Raw genomic sequence first — 21,798 nt, forward strand, 5'->3', positions numbered from 1 at the left:
TAATGACTGAGGCCCTTTGTCCCCCCAACCCCAGCTTGGGAGCCTGGGGGTCTTCCAGTCCTTCTAAGTTTTATAGGTATTCTTTGGTGGTGTTAGACCTTTACTGGTTAATATCAGAACTTTGTCTCTGATCTGTGGGTGATTTGCATTTTCTTTCCATTCTGTGTTGCGTTATTCACTGCCCCTACCACTTGAACTCTGCACTGGAACTAATTTGTTGTCCTTTGCTTCTAAAATGGGGGAACTTCCTGTGGGAACCAGCATGTCAACTCTGTGGTTGAGCTAGATTGCTGCTTTGCTGCTGATTCTCTGGGGAAGGCTTTTTGTGCAGCTCAGGTTTTAATTGTTGACCTTTTCAGCACTTCTATTTCCTGTGAGGTCCAGTACACCTAGGTTGTGTGTAAACTTTGGTCTGGGCCTGAGTCTTTTCAGTAAACTACACCCCCTGCAGTTCTATTTTCCTGACCCATCTCCACTGAGTGGTCCTGTGCTGATTGGAGGGCAGCTCAGCTGTCCATGCGGTGCCCCAGTGTTCCCCCCATGGGCCAGTCTCCCCAACCCCCCACACTCCAAACACATCCTCTTACCGACAGACCAGGCTCTGCTTGCCCTCTTGCACTGAACAAATGACTCAAAAATCCAGAAGCTGGTGCAAGGATTGTAAGGTTTATTCAGATCACCGGCATCTGGGGGATGACCAGGCTAAAATCGTCCCAACTTCTGATGCCTGTTCTGTGGTTTGTGAAGAGGAAAAGATGGGAAGATGAGGTAAGGGTGTTTGTTCTGAAAAAAAGGGGGGAGTCTGGGAGCAGCAGATGGTCTGAGTCAGATGTCAGGGTCTCATGATGAATTGGGAACTTCAGTGTCACAGAGTCTGTGGTCAGCTTCAAGTCCTTGATGTTACCTCGTGGTCGGAGTCCTTATCTCCTAGGGAGAGCTCAAGGATAATAACCTTAGTCAAATATAAAAATACCTGACTTGGATTTCTAGTTAACGTGGATGCAGTTTTCCTTTAAGTAAGAGAGGGAGTTTACAATCAGCTAGGTTGTCTTGCATCTCTCTTGTATCTCCTCCTTTGCAGCTGATTAGAGAGGTAAGAGAAACAAGAAACTTAGTTTCAGTCCTTAATTGTAGGTGCACAACCTCTGAAGTAAGTCAACGTTAAGAGGGGGTGATTTCATCTCTAGGAGGTCTCCATTCTTCTGCTAACCTCAAGGAATGATGATTAGCACTTCCAAGTTAAGGGCTGACTGAAACATTCTGCTTGGTCTTAGTTACCCCAAGGATGGTTGTTTTTTCTGGCTAAGGTCCCTCTCAATCCCATGGGACGGGCCATGCACTGGACACTTGCACTCACTCACTGGCCTCTGAGTGGCTCCTCTTTTCAGTTGTCTGCAGCCCCTCACTCCTATGTGGATCCCTGGGAATGCTGTTAGTGGTCTTGCTGTCCTGGCAGCCACCAAGCCCTTCTTCTCCCCTGCAGCCCCCAAGCAACTTCATTCGAAGGGCACAGCTGTGGCTTTTGTCAGCTCTTGCTCCCTGTGTTCACCAAGGCCAGCCTTAACTTGGCCAGGGCTCAAAATGGTTGGAGCAGTCCTTGCTTTCTCTCATCGTGGCTTCTCCTACCTTCATGCACTCTGTAGGTCTCTCCTCCTCTTCCCTGAGCTCTAGTGGCCCCAGCTTGGCAGTCATTGCTTTTTAATAGTAGTAAATTGGTTGATTGTGGGAGAGGGTGAGGCTGGGGACTGTCTATTCCACCATCTTGATCAGAAGTCCCTTACTTTGTTTTAATTAAATATTTTGTATTTTCAAATTCTAAGAATTTAAAAAGTTGTTTGAATATCTATGACAAGTAGAGTTTACGTTTGTCTTGCTTTGTTCCAAAATTGCATCTTTGCTATTCTTTCAAAATTGCTCTATACACTAATATATGATTTTAATTTTGTAGACTATATATACACATACGTGTGCGTGTGTGTGTGTGTGTGTGTGTATTCCCCTTTTATTATCTTGTTTGTTATTCTCTTACTATTCTTTTGGGGGTTGCTCTAGAATAAAACATGCATCCTTGATTTTTACCATGAGATAATGCAAGGAACTTAGAATAATATAATCCCATTTACCCAGTCTCCAGCCTTTTATATTTTTGTCATGTGTCTATCCCACAGATATTTAACCTCCACAACACATCATCATCATCATCATCACCATTATATACTTGCACTATTTTTCTAGATTTACCCATATGTTTATTCTTTGTATTGCTTTTCATTTTCTCTGTGCTTCTGTCTGGAATCATCTGTCTGAAGAACTTGCTCTAGTAGTGTAGGTCACCTGGCAATAAAATTTTCTCAGCTTTTGTTTATCTAAAATTATTCAGTTTGCTCAACTTTTTAAAAAAATATTTTTACTAGGATAGAATTCTGGGTCAACAGTTTATTTTTTTCAAGATTTTGAATAAACAATTTGAAGCAATTTTTTCAAAACTTTAAATAAATAATTGTTAGCCAGCTTCCATTGTTTCTTTGGAGAAGTCATATGACAGTTTTATTTTAGATTCTGTCTGCTTTCAAGAATCTCTCTCTCTCTCTTTTTTTTTTTTTTCTTTTTTCTTTGATCTGCAGCAGTTTTACTATGAGATGTCTAGGTGTGATATTTTTTATATTTGTCCTACTGGGGATTTGTAATTCTTGACTCCTGGTATTTTTCATTATTTTTGGATAATTCGTAGCCATCACCTCTTCAAATATGGTTTCTCTAACAGAAATTTCATTGGGAGGTTGTAAATGCACCTATGTTTGAGCTATTCACTAGGTCCCATATTTTTCTTATGCTGAGATTTTCTTCTGGCTTATCTTCCAGCTCACTAATTCTCTCTTCAGCAATCCTTAAATCTACTTAAATTTAATCTTAATTTAATTTAAACTTAATTTAGTCTTAAATTAAGCCTATCTATTGAGTTTTTAATTTTAGTTATTTTTCACTTGTAGAATATCCATTTGATTCTTTTTATGTTATCTCCTTAAATTCTCCATCTCGCCTTTTACTTGTATTATGTTTTTTAAGTTTATGCCAGATAACTTCAATATCTGAACCTCCCCCACATCTGTTTTTATTGGTTTTTGGAAACATAGGCTTTTCTGATGGCATTGCCTGATAATTTTTTATTGAATTCCAAATATCATATTTGAAAATCTAAAGAGAGAATTTGAGACCCTGGGTCTTCTTCAAGACAGCACTTACTTTTGCTTCTGACAAGGTAGGAAAAGATCATCTTAATCATCAGTGTATAACTGATTTGAGTCTGGGATCAGCTTTTGGAGTCAGCCTAATTTTAGTCTCCCCTCACTCCTAGAGTGCAACCTATCCAAAGTCCTAATTAAAACCCTGAAGGCTTCACCAAGGTCTCCCTGCTTGAATTGGCCCTGTATTCCAATTTTTGTCAGGTAACCCATGAGACCACCAGAAGCTCTTTTGGCCTCTTGACTTTTCAGCCATCAATTTCTCTTAATTTTTCAACCTCTCTGCTGCTGCTTTGCAATTGGCAAATACCTTAAAGGGAAAACCAACCCTTAAAACAAGTTATTCTTTCTGAATTTCTCTTCTGTCCGAGGTTTTGGCCCCTCAACTTCTACTTGCTTTGGTAGCTCTCTAATGCTTCAAATGGACTTTTTATGAAACATATTTTGTCTATATTTTTTTTTAGTTCACCATTGCCATGAATAAGTATCCTCAAAAAAATACTTCTAATATTTTTAACATCCTATTCTAGCAACAGTAGAAATTTGACAATTCCTAGATGTCAAATACTAGATTTTGTGCTTGCTTCAGCAGCACATATACTAAAACTGAGATGATACAGAGATGATTACCATGGCCCCTGAGTGAGGAACAATGCACAAATTTGTGAAGCATTCCATATTTTTGAAAGAAAAAAAAGAAAGGCCACAATAAAATGTCAAATTTTCAGAAGGAGAGAACAGACCTATAGTTACTAGAGGTGGCATGGGGGGGGGTTAGAGAGTAATTGGGTAAGGGACACAAAGAATAATTATGATTTGTAATGATGAACATGCTAATGATATTGATTTGATAATCACATACTGTACACAAATACTGGTAGTCAACTTTGTATCCCATAAATATATATAGATAATCAATTATGTTTCAATTCAAAAAATGAATTTAAAAAAATACTAAATGTCCTGGGTTTAGCTAAAGGAAAATTCATAGCTTCCAGGTGGTGGCTCCTGTTTAGCCAAGGGCAGTTCTCAGCATCACAAGACAGCCATGTGCTATTAGCAGCCACCACTCACAGTAGCTGGCAGATTGATGCATTAGGTGAAAAGGGGGTATAGAAGGGCATCAATAGCATTGAGTGCAGTAAATACTCTAATAATCGTAATAATACAGCTGCTATGGTCTAAATGTGTCTCCCCAAATTTCTATGTTGAAATTGAATCCCAATGTGATAGTATTAAGAGATGAGCCCTTTAGGAGATGATTAAGTCATGAGGGCTCTGTCCTCATGAACAGACTGCTGCTCTTATAAAAAGAAGTGTAAGGGAGCTGTTTCTCTCTTTTTGCCATTCTACCATGTGAGGACACAGCATTTAAGTCACCATATTGGAAGCAGAGATGGGGCCCTCACCATACACTGAACCAGCTGGCACCTTGGTCTTGAACTTCCCAGCCTCCAGAACTGTGAGAAATAAATTTCTATTATTAATGAACTTCTCAGCCTCAGATATTTTGTTATAGCAGCATAAATGGACTAAGACAGTAGCTTTCTAATTTTTCAGTGTTTATCTACATCTTTCTTGTTCCCTTGCCTGCCCCATTGCAAACTCTTTTTACTAGCCTCTCAACAAGTAGGGTGGGGCTGAGGATGGGATTAGGTGAAAGGATCCCACCCCAAAACACACATCCACACATCCACAGTGTATCTCCAACACAATTCCCAGGCTACACCTCACTCCTCTACTCCAGTAGTATACCCCATTCAGCCTCTTTATTGGAACCACCTCCACCTTGCACTGACAATCAGACCTCTTAGGTGGAGTCTTTTCAAGATACCTCTAAACTTGCTACTTACCACAGTGTCCAGTTAACCCATGAGTAAGATTATACCACTGTCTCTCCAAAATCCAGATGTATAGGACACTGTAGCCTTCTTCCATTGGTCTGTCTATACACAGCCTCTTGACTTTAGGATTTTCCAATCTAAAGGCAGGGCCTAATCTCTGGCTCTAAGTTCCAGGTTGGCTCTGCTCCCATGATGGCACAGGAACAGATGGGTTTCTACAGCTCAGCTAACAGCCAGGACGGAATGTAAGGTTCCCCCTCTGACAAACACCACTTTCTCTTAAGTTCCTTTTACATGTCATAGAGTAGGAGGAAACACTTCTTTGGTTAACTACCTTAATCCATGAGAAGAAGAAGGAATTCAAAATTCTGATTCATTTGACAGAATAGCACAAAAAAATCTAACCACAATGGCTTAAAAAGAGGTTTGGTAGGTGAAGAACTGAGGGGCATAGCCTAACTTCTTTTCAATGAGTCCCTATTTTAAAAGTGTTTCAGTCTTAAACATAAAGAGCAAAGTATTGCTATAATTGTCCTTTATGCTTCCACCGGAAATCAGGAATTATGTATTTGTATCCAACACAAATTGCCATAAGATGCTATGAATTATTAATTATTTGATCCTAAAACATTATTTTTTAAAAAGTAAATGTTTAACTTAATAGAATTTTTTTTCCTCTGAGGTGGAAGATTTTCAGGTTTAGAAAGGACACATAGAATATAGGCTATTACTACACAGTTGGCTTCCCCTTCCTACTGAGTGACATAGAATCAGCATTAAGTTCTGACTTTTAAAATAATTTCATGTTAGCTGACCACACTAAACAAAGCTTTCTTCCATCTACACTTTCATGGACCAATAAGTCAGAATATTTCAAGCCATTATCACTATGTCTGAACTTTGGGAAGCCATGTACAATGTATATTTATGGAAGACCCCTAGTTTCTCCTCTTAATTAATTCATTTCTTAGCATTTACTTTGTGTTTGACTCTGTGCTCAGTGCTGAGTTACAAAACCAACTAAGATATGGTCACTTTTCTAAAGGAGCATAGAGACTAATGGAGGAACCGGAAAAACAAACATATCATTAATATATGGCTAAGCAATGATGGAGATATGCAGAGTTCTGTGAGAGCCCAAAACAGAGCCACCACCCTCTCTTTGGTGGTCAAAAGAGACTTTCTGTAGCAAGTGCTATTTAAGTTGTCTTAAAAGGTGAGTAAGAATCAGCCAAATGATTCTCAGTTTTCTATCCTGGGTAATTGAATGGATGTTGGTGACACCAATGAAGATGGAAAACGTGTAAAAAAGATTTAAAATAAAAGATCGTCAATTTATTCTTGGGATTGGTGGGCTTGTACTATTCATCCAAAGAAGCAAAGATGGCTGGTAAACATGTGGGTGTATAAGAATAAAACACAGGAGATTAAGGCTAGAAATATGAGTTTTAAAGTCATTAACATTTAGTTGGTATTGAAATATTGAGAATGGGTAAAATCATGAAAGGAGAACATTTTACATCACTTGGTTCATGAATCTTTTCGTGAATCTGATGAAAAGAATGGATTCTCTTCCCTGAAAAATGTACATACAGAGCATTTTTTGCATACATTTGGAGTAAATGTATTCCCTAAAGCTCATCCAGGTACTCCAGACTAAGTAAACAATGAGTAATAAGAGAAGTGAATTGCTGATCGAAACTTTCTGAGCTACAATCTTGAGAGTACTGATGTTGAAGATAGCATGCAAGATAAAGCTAATCAGACAAAGGAGACTTGAAAAAGTTCTTTTCTCAATACTTTGCTTTTTATAACTATTTAACTGTATACTACCTACCTTTGGAACCAGTACAGTCTATAAAACACATTATCACAATAATCCAAAACCAGAGGCAATTTTGAAAATGCATGTGAAATGGAATTGGAAGTATTCATATCACAGCTCCAGAGAATATATCAAGCTAGAAGTAATGAATTCCAGTTTGTAAGGATTTTTACAGCTCAAGAGAGATTGGCTTTTCTAAAGCTTTCCTTTCTCTAGGCTGCCGGAGCCCTGTGCTTATGCTTCTATAAAGATCCTTTCATTTCTTCTTGTTTACAAGTCAACCTTCCCCCTGCAACATTTCAAGGTTCTTGTAGACAAGGACAAATTCTTCTTTGTCTTTGCCCATAATGCTGTTTCCTTCACTCCCCCATCCCCCCACACACCTAATACAGAGTCTTGCACACACATTATATAAATATTTGTAGAACTAACCAGAATTGTCAACCCAATCACAGAATCTTCAACACTAGCAAAGCAGAAATCAGAGTGTGGAAAATAATGGAAGCCAGACACTCCAGCTGCCTCTTTCCAGGTGAGGTCTGATTTCTGTAGCAATTGACCAGAAAAAGCATCACAGTAAATAATATTAATCAGTCCAGGGGCTCCACACCACACTTCTTATGCTTGTTTTAATTACACTTCATGCTATGGAATTAGAAAAAACAGAGGAGAAAAAGATGAAAGTTTCCAGAACCAAAAGGATAGAGAGATTTCCATTTTCATATCATGTAAAAAATTATGTTCTAGGTAAAAGAAGACTATCATTTATGCAAAGCAAAGGACAAAACAGGCATTAGTACAAGAATAATCTCAGGGGTCAGAAACTAAATCCCTTGCTCTACATAAATCCACACAAATCAAGAACACACACGCAGGAATTAAAGCACAATTTAGCCTTGTTTGCTGTGTAACATTGTCACTAAGACTGGTGCAAACTAAGGTCTTTAAACATTTCATATGAGCCTGAAGGGAAGCCATTTTCTGACCTTTGCAGATTTATAGTACCGCCTAATGTAAAACAGAGCAGAATGTCACTGATGTTTTCAGAAGAATATTTGCTCTAGCCCCTTGTTTGGTGCCTTCATTACCTAACTCCAATAAATCTCCACTCTCTGTTTACAAACTGAGCACTTTTGCATTCCATTCTTATACATGAAAGGTCTAAGTTTGTTGCAATATCAGACAAGGAGTTTTTTGATTTTGTATTGTTTTTGTTTTTTGTTTTGGTCTGGTTTTACCGGTTTACCCATCTTGAGGTATCTAAAGGGCACTTAAAATTCAATGCCTCACAATTCAAAAACATGAAATAAAATAAAAAAGCAGATGGAGACCAATTTCAAACTAGTGTTGACAATGTGAGCCTCTTGAAATAATACACAGCCTAGGATAAGCTCTGGCTAGAACTATGGGTTGCTCAAACTATTTTTCTTTTCTATGGAAATGGAGGATTTGTTGCTTTTCCAGGGTTATCGCATAGAGGCTGAGGTGGCTCTGGAGAATACAAAGTATTGTTTTGGCCTCCAACCCCCCCCCCCCCCAAAAAAAAAAATTCCAAATGAAGAAGTCTGTTTGTCTTAGACAAGGAAAGCAGCATAATAAATAAAATGCAGAATAGAGGTGCTCTTTGTTAGTCTGGGTGTCTTCTGTTTTCATACTGAGTGAAGTGCTTGATTCAGAAGATTTTGGAAGAAAATTAGGTATCGTAGAGGAGGGAAAATGACAAGACTCAAACAGTCAGTAAAAAAGAAGGAAAAATAATAAATAGGTCTCGAGTTGTGACTACTTAGCTCTGAGGGTGGAAATTTAACAGCTGGGTTTATTTTTATAAATCCATGCTTTTACCTGGAATGTTCTCTCACTCTCACCACTATACTCCGTCACATGTCAAATTCATACCCATCATTCAAGCCTCAGCTCATATATAATTTCTTCTGTAAAGCTTCCCTAATACCATGAAAAGAATTCCTTTCTCTCTCCTTTGTGTTCCCATCTCACTTAATCACGTCCTTTTTTTCTAGATAATGCCTCCCCAACCACTCTGAGAGCACCTTGAGAGCCCTGAATTACAGTCATCGTTTTCTCTTCAGAGCTTGTCATTAGGGGTGAAACAAAAATTTGCTTAATAAATCTGTTAAGTAAGTCTAAGTGGCTAACAATAAAAACAAACAAAAAAAATCAAGTCCCCAGATACTTAAATTAGACAGACAACTAGTAGAGCTCTGCTCACCGTATGTCATGAAGACCCAGTCTGAAATTAGGGAAGCACACCAGAACACAGCAGTTATGAAATCAACCTGGGATGTCACAACCTCTAACAGTAGCTGGAATGGAGTATAAATTCTTCAGGGAAGAATTTATATGAAAAACAAATGAAAAATAATTATCTATCCTTTTTGGTTCATTTTCTAAAAGAATTTTAGCAATGGACACATTTTTTATCAGAAAAAATATGAAAATATTTATCCCCAAATATCCCTATAGCTGTATAATGATATTCTGGGCAGAAATGTTATACACCCACATGAGTTTTACAGATCGCATGGGTAAGGAAGTAAGGAATCTCCTCCCACTCAGAAATTCCTCAGTCCTGTTTATGAGCAGCCTCTTAATGCTATACTTAAAAGGACTGATTTCATATGAATGCTACATGGACTGCTGCACAGATCACCATGGACACTGTCCAATTGTTGGCTCACAGTCTGATAGGAACCGAAAGCTATTGAAAAGGGTCTATTTCTTTTCAATAAGCCCCTTTTCAAAAGTACATTTAGGTATGTACTGGGTTATTAGAATTACTCAACTGTTGTATAATTTAAATAACTTTGTCCGGAAGAATCTCTCAATTCTCTTCAGAGCATGAAGAGGTCTATATGATGATGTATATGATGGACATTCTGAAGGCACACATTTACATAGGCAGACACACACTCACATACACTCACACATATGCACATTCACACCCATGTGCACAAATTCACATATATGTTCACTCATACACCCACACACATACTCTCTTTCTCTCTCTCTCTCTCTCTCGCACATACACACACATATAAACACACTTTCAGTTAACAAGCAGGGAGGCAGCTCAATGGAGAGAGATCATTTCCAGAACAGCTATTACCTTGTGCTCACATGATGAAAAAGGGGCATCTAGCAAGTTTCAGCTCAGTCACCACTTGGATTTTATGGTAGCTATGCAGTAGCAACCCGAGTCCCATAAATTGAAGTCTTATATGACATTACTATGACATGCATCTAAATTTCTGCTGAATATTAAGGATAGCTGGCAGGTCTTAACACTATCAAAAATAATCTTGATATTTTTTAAATATCAGAAAAGTATGCTGTAATCACAAAATTAGGACTATTTAAAACAACATTCCTTAGGCCTTGAAGTATTTTGGTGTTGCATTTTCTAACTCCAGTGAATGAATAAAGCTTTTCTGTTTTTCCCAGAGATTTCACCCTAGCTAGCCTGTAAACTCCACAGGTGCAGGTTCCTTTTGTGTCCTGCTTCCCCCCGCATGCCTACGGCAAATGAATGAATGATTGGATGGGCATGGCAAAGCTCTCTAGTTCACATTAACTTGACCCAGGATGAGTCAACATGTAAACGTTTGCCATGACATATTGTTGTCTCCTCTAGAGAAGCAAAGGAGAGGCAGAAGCATACCCAAGACAATTCAGCTTTTCCCAGGTGTTTCCAAAGTTCAGGTATGCATTTATCAGCAACCTTTTCCCAGGTGCTTGACTTCTTTGAGGAAGCTTCCTTCATTTAGAGAAGAGACTGAAATCATGCACATACTTTTCATACAAGTTATCTTTGTTTCTTCCAATAGTGACATGAGAGAGAAATGATTCAGCTTGTACCTATGAACAAAGAGGAGAGAGATAAGCAATTGTCCAATGACACTAATCAGAGTGGCAGAAAATATGGAGTATTCATAGCCTACCTTTGTCCTTAGTTGAAATGTTTTAACCAGAAAATCCAACAATTATTTCAGATTTATAACTCATTTGTCTTAGGTAAGCATCACTTCATTTATGCTAAAGATAACAGAGTTAACTCAAAGGCCCTCATCTAATCATTTGTACTAAATAAATAAAGTCCTAAAGTAGATTTCCAACAAACGTTTGAATAAATATACACACAATTGCGTTACGTGGAGGTTCTGCATAGATTACGTGATACCTTTTAACCAAATGGAAATTGATAAAGAATGAGTAATTTTTATGGAACTCAAACTAAAATAAAATCAGATTGATTTGTAAAAGTGACAGTAAATACTGCATCTATTCTGTGTGTGTGTGTATATATATCTGTATACAGTGCACAGATTAAAAGACAACAGTGCACAGATTAAAAGACACATACAAATCTATTCAGAGTTATCACACCACACTCATGATTGCTGCATATTTAGTAATTGTAGCATCTGCAAAGCTACAATAAAAAGTAAAAGAAACAAAAAGACAACAAATGGGACTTTGAAAACTATGCAAAAGAAGAGCCCTTTTAGTTTGAACTCAACCACAGTGTTCAATTTGTCTCTGCTTCAGACAAACAGTACCCACTTGAAACGCTACATGAAGATGTTTTGCTTTTGTGGAAATAATTGTCTCTAAACAGTCGTAGTAATTAACAGCATCAGGTAGCTCAGACTGCATTTGGTTGCCCATTGCCTATTTATATGTGAGCAAATGGGAAGATATTAGGGTGATGGGAACAGATGGAGAAGAGATACAAGCACTTCACTAGCACCTTGCATGGATGCCTCATGCTGTCTTTCTCCCTCTGGCACCATCATTAGTGCCTCTGGCTTCAGAGCCAGGTCTGAAGAGCCTTCGGGCAAGTGCAGATGCTACCAGCTGCACCAGCTGCCCTTCCTCATATCCTGCTCCTTGCCCTACACTCATCTGGCATAAAGAGGAAATTTCTGTGCTGATAGTTTCAATCTCCAGTCTCTGCACACTATAGTTTCACAGTTGAGGATTTTTTTTTTTTTCAGCAATAACGACCCAGTAGGGCTGTAGTTAGGGGTTAATTGGGCATAAAGACAAAATGCAAGAAGATCCAGCTGTTCCTCTAAGGGAGGATTCCAGAGAGTTGTTACAACTGAGTGCTACCTTTCAACAACGACTCTCTAGTCTGGTGGCAGTACCAAGAACCAAGGTGTGACCAACATCTTAAGAAAGGAATGCTAAAAGGAGATGACTAAAAAAAAAAAATGGGGGTGGGGGAGAGGGTGGGAAGAAGTCATGAAAAGGGACAAGTACAGAAAAGAAAATAACTACAAGGAGTCATAATACAAATCTTTGGATAAAAATAGAGTAGCTAATATTTACTGAGCAATTACTATTTGCCAGCCACTATGGTGGATAATTTACAAACACAACACTGTGAACTTGGTATCAGTATTACCTTCATTTTATGGATGATAAAACACAGACTTTAAAAAATAGTTTTAAAAGTGGTTGAATGCCATTCAGCAGGTAAGTACCAGATTGCAATTCAGACTCAAGATGTCCCTTACAAAGACTATCCTGGGAGTTTGGGGGACTGGAGCTCTGCTCTGGGCCAGCTTCTGTGCAGCAGAATAACTTCCAGCAGGTCACTGACCTTCAGCATCTATCTCCACAGACAAGAATGGTCATTCCACACATGACTGACAACCTTCACATCAGAATTACCTGACCAGCTTATTAAAAAATGTAGATTTCTGGGTCTCTTCTTAAATCTAATAAATCAGAATCTCTATGGCAAGGTATTATTAATTCCCCTGAGGATTTTTAAATTCAATAAAGTTTAAGGACTGTTTGACCAGCTGATTTCTGATGAGTATCTTCTAAATCAAAAACCGTATGGCTCTGGTAACTGATAGGGCACCCAAGAAAATCATTGCATTATTCATATGCAAATTTTGCTTATCAAAAAGAACATTCAAAAATAGTTTCATTCAGTATATATATATATATTTTTTTATGCTTAAGAGGTGATCTTGATGACTTTTCTTTATTTCCAAAATTCAAGCCCATCTTAGGAAGGTAAAGACTTATTTCCAAACATTGAGGACATAAAAATCCTCAGGTTTGGGATTGTTCAAAAAATGCCCTAAGGGCCGAGCCCGTGGCGCACTCTGGAGAGTGCGGTGCTGGGAGCGCAGCGACGCTCCCGCCGCGGGTTTGGATCCTATATAGGAATGGCCGGTGCACTCACTGGCTGAGTACCGGTCACAAAAAAGACAAAAAAAAAAAAAAATGCCCCAAGTCATGGAAGCATTTTTGGAATCAGGCCTCTATTGGGATGATTTTTAAAGGAGTCGATACTCTTTGGAATGTATGAACACTTTTTTTTTTTTTTAAATAAAGCTTGATTAACCTGATCACGTCTCCCAAATGGTAAACTATGAAACTGAACCCTACAAAATCGCTTTTTTCTTGAAAAAACAGTGATTTCATAGGGTTCAATCTAATGCATGTTTGTATCTGTGTGTGTGCCTGTACTGGTTAAGTACAGTTCCTCTGACTACAATATTTAAATATCAACTTGCTTGCTCCTAATCATGCAATGCTGCCCTCAGTGCATTCTCCATAAGTGTTAAGTGATGCTGTTGATGATAAAATATCTTATCCAACCTCCCAGCCTATGTTCTAAATCTTTAGATCATAATAAGAAGGCAAATATTCACTACTACAGTGATGGACCAATAAGCAATCAAACTATAATCAAATAACTTTTCATTCCCAAATGTAATCTAACACACAAACATGTGCATCCAACCCATAAAAACCACAGCATTTTCCCCAGTTACTCTGCATATGTGGCTTTTCTGTGTCTTTTGAAAGGCAGATTTACAGTCTAACATTTTGTCAGCAGTGTATTTTTTTCTCAGCATTCATGCCTTTTTCTTCAAATTAAGTATGCAGTTGTTGTCACTAAAAACTTATCAATAGGAGAAAGAAATCTAAAGGTCAAAAATTAGGCAAAATGACATAAATTTGTATAGATTGAATGCTTGGAGCTCACTCTGCCACGTGAAATATTTGTGCCTTTTTTCCCCTCTGAGTCTTTCTCTTTGGTGCCCAACTCTGGGTGCCAGCGGGATTATTTGGCAGCAGTAAACTATAACTAAAGCCTCTAGTAGCTCTCATTCAGCAGTAAAATTGTTGTCTTCCTCTGATCCTCAGATTATGGAGATGAGGAGATGAATGTACAGCACTAAGATTCCCTACCGAGATAGCTTTTCACTCTTTTCAGTAAGAAAAAGATCAAAAGGAAACTGGCTAATTAGCATACCAAAGGAGACAAAAACCCCTAGAGCTTTATCGTTGTTGCAATCCAATAATAAACACCCGAGTACAAAAAAGATTATTTGATAATGACACACAGAATTGAAAGCCTTTGAAACAGCAGCTTCTAGAAAAAAATATTTTTGGAAGGGAAAATATCCATAATTATACAGAATAATGCTTACACATTGGGGAGCAGCTCTTCATTCCTGTGAGAGTTACTTGCAGAACTACTTTGCCTAAGAACAGTGGTGTGGATTGCCTTTATCTGCAGAACTCAAAAAGCCTACAAAAGGTTTCAAATCCCTTCCCAAGTAAACATTCAGCTCTTTCATATTCCCAAAAATTAAACACAGAATTCTTGTTTTAAAAATAAGTGTCCCCTTTTCCCAGACCAGCACCTAGTCAAAGGCTTGCGCTCAAAACCAAAGAAATTTGCAGCTCTTTGAGACTCATTATCCTTCTCTAAAGCTTTTCTGGTTTAGAAACTCTGGTAGTCTCTGCAAATATGGACTTTTTTGAAGGGAGGAGGACAAAGCAACTGTTTAATTATAAACAAGTTACTCGGGGACACATGCATGGGAATCTACCAGGCCTATGCACAGATAGCCTTGAACGAAAATCAGATCCTTACTCTTTGGGTTAATATTAAAATTGTGGAACTTTTCTTTAGACATTGAGGGGACAATAACAACCAACCATCAGAATGGATTTTTCTGTAGTCACAGTGGGTTTAACCAAGCTGTGAGCCTGCCTGCCTCTTCCTCCAAGGCATGCATAGACCACATTTGTCAATACTGGGCCATAAATCAACAATGGGCAAGTGGTCCAAGACTTGCTTATGCATATGAATCTGGCCTTCATCCAAATCAACACTGGGACCTCACTAGGACAGGACATGATGGGACCCTGAATTGGGGGGTGGGGAGAGGCAGGCAGAGAAGCAGGTGCTAATGGAGAATTTCTGCATGAAAGAACAACAGGGGTTGCCCCTAGGCCAAGCCCCAGTTCCCTATTTAAAATGCCTACTGTTACAGGGGAGGTGTATTTTGCCTGGAGATCACCCAGGTTATTACAATGGACTTGCTGGAGACCCCCGACTTTAAGTCATTTTCATGAAAAAGCTCAGAGGCCCAGGTTATTAATAATATTTTATCCTGTTTCTAACCAAATGAATCATTGTTAAAGAGGCAATGGTAATGAATCTCTTTACAAATCTGAGTTTAAATGAATAATGCCTTTCTATTTTATAGATTTAGGTTTTTGAATAATAAATGGATAAGAAATATGCCTTTGACTGGCTATTGAGTAGCCTATATTTCTCTCTAAGACCTCGCGTTCCTTTCAGATTGGATAAGAGCACTTAAGAATTTCATTTTGTTCGTTCCATATACAATCCTTTTTTGTTGTTCTTCTTTATAAATTGTCCACTTGCAATGAAACAAGCCCCAAATCAGAATTTTACTTAGAAAATTTGTCTACAAGAGTAAAATAAATGTCATTTAACCACCACTCCAAAGTATTAATTAGACTTAGCTGTTTGCCAGCTAAGTACCTGAGGAGCCCATGGTGATTAGCTGTACTAATTGGAATTTCAAGTGGTGCTGATAACCACACAAAGATAATAGGATTATACCTTCCCTCCCTGGAAAAAAGAAGTACCTTTGTCATAACTGTTTAGATGGTGGTTTTAAGCTGTTTCACACCTAACTACCCGCAAAGAAAAGGGCCATTATTAAATGCTATTTTTATTCCTACAGAAAGAAAAAAAGTAATTTCTTCCAGGTAGCAGCAAATGTACAAAGGAATGTCCCTCCCTGTCCCTGGGTTTCAACTTGAGGTCAAAGATACACAGAAAAGCAACTTCACTTGACCACCAACAGGAACCCGAGCTGAGTCAGAAAGTCCACTAGACATGCCCCTCCCCGCAAAAACATATTTTTGTTTGGGTACCCAAAAACTCTCTCAAAAATTTATGAAAACCTCCATCCTCAGGATAGCCAGAAATGTTAATATAACTCATCTTTGGGAAGGCTGGGCAAATGTTATTATCTGCATTTTATACCTGAAGCATCTATCATTTGAAGAGGTTGAGTGTTTCCCCTCAGTCTTTCCACTTGGGAAAATTCCACATTTATGGAAATGTAGCAGTTTGCAAACCTGATGGGTCCCACAGGTGGCAAGAGGCAGAGCAGGACTCCAAAAGCTTCTCTCCTCTCCGTCCTCAATGGGAGCCAGGCTCTGGACCATCTCCCCAGCAGAACTGCCTATCCCAATGTAGGTGATGAGCTGAAAACCCCGCCAGAGTCCGCACTCACCATCTTGTCATCCCTTCCCATGTCCAGACCAGCTGTTGTAGACTATGGCATAAACAATCATAAAAGAAAAGTGACCAGAAAAAAAAGGAGTGGGATCAAAAATCTTCTTCCTCGGATGTTAAATATTTAGATGAGATAACATAGATTTATCTGAAGTAAATCTGAAAAGCAAGTGCTGGTCACGGTTACTCACACTTACAGTCACAGTTCTGGTAGCCATAAAGAATAGGTTTTACCATTTGGCTAATTAGGTTCCTTCAGGTCCTTCAGGAGCCGTAAGTATTTTCTTAAGTAAAGGTATAATTCCAGACATTGCAAACCTTTCTGATCTGAGAAAATTTTGGATAAATATAAATATGCCTTCTCCAGCACAAGGGCCTGGTCACATGGAGGATCTCGGGAGGTACAGAAGCCACATGGAGTTGCCATAGCAACTTAAGGACGCCTGAAAGGCCAACTTACTTCTGTATATGTCCATCACAAGCCTAGTCATAATTTTATACATCTTTGGGTTGGCACATTACATCTCCAGAAAAATCCCTATCTAAATGTTACTATTTTATCAGAGAAAGCAATGATTACCCAATACCACATTAACTGAAAATAATCTGGGGAAATCTAGTCAAAAGCAAGGCCCTGGGGGAAATCAAAGAATAAGAATGCATTATACATGTATTCATATACACATCATATATATACATACACACACACGTACACACACATATACACATACACATATATCAGTGTAAAGAAAAGAAGGAAAACTATGGATATATACTAAGACCCTTTCTGAAGGAAATCAAGTAAAGGACAAAGACTTCCTAGGAAAGATTAAGAACAGTAGACTCCAGGGACAGAATTTCCAAAAGTGGGAAGAAGTTTACCACCAGGTGAAGTGAGGTGAACCGAAGACAAGTTTTGTCTACTTTGAAATTTTCCCCAGAGTTAGCAAATAACCAAAATAGGTTTTCTGGTTCATTTGATTTTTAGGATAAATGAGAAATAAGTTCCTCACTAGAATGTAAGCTTTATACAAGAAAAGAATTTGTTCTCTTCATTTCTGTACCATAAAGGCAAATATTATGTACCTAGATTATAGAAAGTACTCAGTAAATGTTTTTGGAAGGAAGGAAGGAAGGAAGGAAGGAAGGAAGGAAGGAAGGAAGGAAGGATGGAAGGAAACTGTTGATTACAATCTTTCTAAGTCTAAGAAAACAATCTCTGGCAGTTGAGAAATTTTAATAACTGTGATTATGGCTATGTAGTGCTGTAAATGTTGATCCAGAAGATATAGGTGATACTGGGCGCAGGTCCAGCTGCCTGTCCCCTTTCAAAAATAAACCACTCAATAGTCAAATGTTGGTGAAAATGGAAGTCAGCGTTTATTCAGTAATACCAGAGACCTGAGGAGAGATGTTAGGCTAACACGTCTCTCCAGTAAACTTGAAGGAGAAAGGCCAGGCTAAAGCCATCTCAAAGACTCAGGTTTACTGGGGTTTTTTTTAAAAGGGGGCCAAGGGAATTAATGTGGGAAATAAAAAGCAGGAGGGAGGGGGACATAAACTGTGAGGGCTCTGTGCAAGGTCTCAGGTGCAAAGTCTCACTAAGACTCCATCTGGTTTCTGCTCCCATCCTTGCTGTCATGGTCTTACTGGAGGAGTGAAATCAGCACAGCTTTATTGATGTCTTCCTTGGTTTCCCAGAGTCTGCAAGTTTGCTCCTTCAGGCTAACTTGCAAACAACTTCACATTTATGTAAATAATGTCATCTTGTACCATAACCAAGGTTCAAAATATCAAATAACAATGGAAAAAGAGGGAACTCAGAGAAATGCATGTCAAGAAAAACACCATGTCTTTTTAAAATTTGCCTAAAGACCATGTGGTTTTAGGTCCCAGCATGGCTTCAGTCCTGCTCACTCCAGCATAAGGGACTAAATTAAATGTGTACTTATGGCACTAAGAATCTGACATGGAAGAGTTTTTTGTTTGAGTTTCTATATTTGTGGAGAATGAAAGGGCAGTGAAGAAACAGCTATTGAAACCTGGAGAAAAGGAGACCTGAGTTATATACTGGCAGAACAACTAACAAAGCAGTCCCTTGAGATAACTTGGAAGTTAGAAATTGATACCTAGAAGTGTAGTACTGATACAACAAAAACTAAAACATGTAGGATTTGGAATTGTGCAGTGGGCAGAGACCTGATGAACCTCAAGAAGACTATTAGTCATAGTTAGAAGGGGAGTGAGGAAATTGCTTCTGAAAGCTGAAGAAAAGAAAACCCAAGTTACATATGGACAGATTAATTAGCAAAACTGTCACCTGCAGTAACATGGGAAGTAGAAAAAATAACTAATTAACTTTTGGATCCAGCTATGGAGATATCCATGCTGAATGTTGAAAGTAGCACCTGACATCTTTTAGTTACCTAAGATACATTATGGGAGAAGTAAGATGAGCTAAAGAATTAACTATGAAGTTTTCAAGCAGAATTTAAAGAAAGTGCAAAGGACTTCTGGTTTCAAAAATAAAACTAATTCTCATCCCCAGTATACCTTGGGAAAATATTCGCAAAGTAAGAAATTGCCTTGGGGAAAATGTCATATCCAGGGTACTACTAATAAAATGAGCCTCCAAGTAAAAATCACATCAAGGATATTGTTTTTGAGATCTCAGAAAGATTTGACAGTATCTTATAAAATCTCTTAGATAGGCAAAGGGCTTCTAAAAATCCTTAGAGCTTGCCTCATAGATTCTCTTGGCTAGAAAAAAAAAAGTGGGGGGTAGGGGGTTCTAAAAATATTAAGGGTTGTCCCACAGCACCCTGACTTACAGGTAAAATCAAAGAGAGGTTAGTTTTCTAGAGCTTTGTGGGTATGAATTTTGTCTAGTAAAGTGAACCCCTAATAAGATTTATAAGACACCCACAGAATTTTAAAAAGAATTGTACTAGCACAAGCATTGGCAGATCAAACTGAAAGAGAGAGACATTTCAAAATGAAAAGCAGCCTCTGTGCTCTCAACCTACAATGAGCAGAATGGAGACTGAAAAATAGTCACTTTATTGTGATCGTGAGTCATGGAGAATTACTTCCAGGTATAAGAACTAGGCCCTAGCCAAGGACCAGCGGTACATACCCAAGTAGATTTCAGATTTGCTAAGTACCAGTGACTGCTATATTTTTCCCACTTCCCCCTTTTTTCAACAGGAGCTTTTATTGCAGTTGTTCTGTCTTTCCTCCATCATTACATGTTGGTGGCAATGTGAAGGAGAGGAAAATATAACTTATCTCTTCAGTTCACAGGTATTCAGATTGAAAGCAGTCACACCTGGGGAGCCTCAGCCTCACCTGGGGCTGATTTAGATAATAAGATTCTAGATTTCAAGCCTGAAGCTGGTATTGTAATGGAATGAGACTTTGGGGATCTCAGCAAGAGCAAAGTGTATTGTTTCTGTAGGAGGAATGAGAATTATTAGAGATTAGAGGGTTAACAGTGATAAAGATATTTTGGTACCTCACACTGAACAAGGATTCCTATCATGACTTTGTGTAGTTCTCTCCCAGACTGACTCTAGGCTTGAATATGTGACTAACTCTGATCTATGAGACAGCAAATGTGATGCAAGCAAAAGCTTGATAAGCACCTACACATTTGGGCTTATCCTTCTGAAATGCTGCATCTTTAAAACCCAGCTACCAAATGGTGAGGAAGCCCAAGCTAGCCACTTGGAGGGAACATATGAAAACAGAGTTGCCAGGAAGCCTCAGCAATTAGTTATTCAACTAAGTCATCACTCATGTGAGTGAAAAAGACATTTTGGACATCACAGCTCAACAGACATGGAGCACAGATGAGCTTTCCCTGCCAAGTCTTGACCAAATCACAGAATTGTGAGCAAATATATAATTACTGTTGTTTAAAAGTGGTTTACCATATAGCAATAGATAACTGAAATAAGGTGTGTGTGTGATATGGGTCAAATGTGTCCCCCAAAAGTTCATGTATTGGAAAGTTAATCTCCAGTGTAACAGCGTTAAAATAGTGGGAATTGCAATTATGGTATTTGAAAGGTGAGGTCTTTAAGAGGTGATTAGGTTGTGAAGACTGTGCCCTTATGAATGGATTGATCTATTTATGGAGTAATGGGGATGGTTCTGATGGCTTTAAAAGGAGAGCAAATGAAGAGGTTAGTTCTTTCCTGCTCAGCCCATTCTTGCCATGTGATATCCTGCATTGCTGTAGAAGGCCCTCACCAGCTGTGTTTCCTGGACCTCAGACTTCCCAGCCTCCGAACTGTAAGAAATAAATTTCATTCCTTTATAAATTACCCTGTTTTGGCAAGAGAAACATAAGCAACAGAAACAGACTAAGTCAGTGTCTCCATCTTTTTATTTATTTTTTTCTTTTTAAAAACAGTATGTGTGAGTTAATTTTCTCACAACTTGACTTAAATACTTAATATTGTGTTGGAGTGTTCCAGATCTCAGTTATCTGAAGATTATTCAATGAAGCTCTAGTTAATATCATATAAGAATGACTATGTTACATTTTAAGTTATATGAGAAAGCAAAAATAAGCACTGACTTTCGAATAGAAGACTAAGATTCTTGGAACATATGGCACTGAAATAACAGGGAAGTTATTTTCCATCATATTTACCCTGTTCTGTTTCCTTTATGGAATTTATCTGTTTTCTTTATGGAAAATATCTCATTTATTTCTTTGGTCACTCATTTGTGATCCTTGCCCCACACAGGAATATATCTTCTAGTCTGTCCTTCTTGCTGTTGGATTCCAGAATCTAGAACACTGCCTGGCACATAGTAGGGCTTAGTAAATACTGTATAAAACACAATACTAATATAAGATACATTTTTTAGGGGGGGGGAAGTGCCTGAGGTAAACATTACAGGTGCTCAGCAGCATTTCTAGTTCTCCTCCCCTTCCACACAAGGAAAACAATGTGTCTTAGCCCTCTTGCAGCTGAGCAAGGTCACATGACTAGTTCTGGACAACAGGCTGGGGCAGAGTGACTTGTGTCACTTTTCAATTGAAACATTTAAGATCCAGTGTAGGCTTCTCCATGATCCCTTCTCCTGCCATGAGAAACCCTGATGCTTAATGCTGAGATGGAGTTGCCTGGGAAGCTTTGCTCCCACATAGAGGATGGCCACCTTGAGAAACTGCCTGGATCTGCAGATTTTGCTTCAACAAGAAGTAAACTTCATGCTATTAAGTCAATGAGAGTTTGGAGTCATTTGATTCTGCAGCAC

At 38.5% G+C, this 21,798-nt stretch overlaps 1 protein-coding gene and 1 non-coding gene across 2 annotated transcripts in view; one reads left to right on the forward strand and one right to left on the reverse strand.

Annotated features, from left to right (window-relative positions):
* LOC134381638 (protocadherin-8-like) overlaps positions 1-21,798 on the reverse strand; it is a 133,948-nt gene that overhangs the window by 22,707 nt on the left and 89,443 nt on the right.
* Positions 3,819-3,926, forward strand: LOC134382844 (U6 spliceosomal RNA). The gene has a single exon (XR_010024110.1). It is a non-coding gene; the product is annotated as a U6 spliceosomal RNA (small nuclear RNA).

Source organism: Cynocephalus volans, chromosome 7 (genome assembly GCF_027409185.1).
Source record: "Cynocephalus volans isolate mCynVol1 chromosome 7, mCynVol1.pri, whole genome shotgun sequence".
Taxonomy (NCBI): Eukaryota; Metazoa; Chordata; class Mammalia; order Dermoptera; family Cynocephalidae; genus Cynocephalus; species Cynocephalus volans.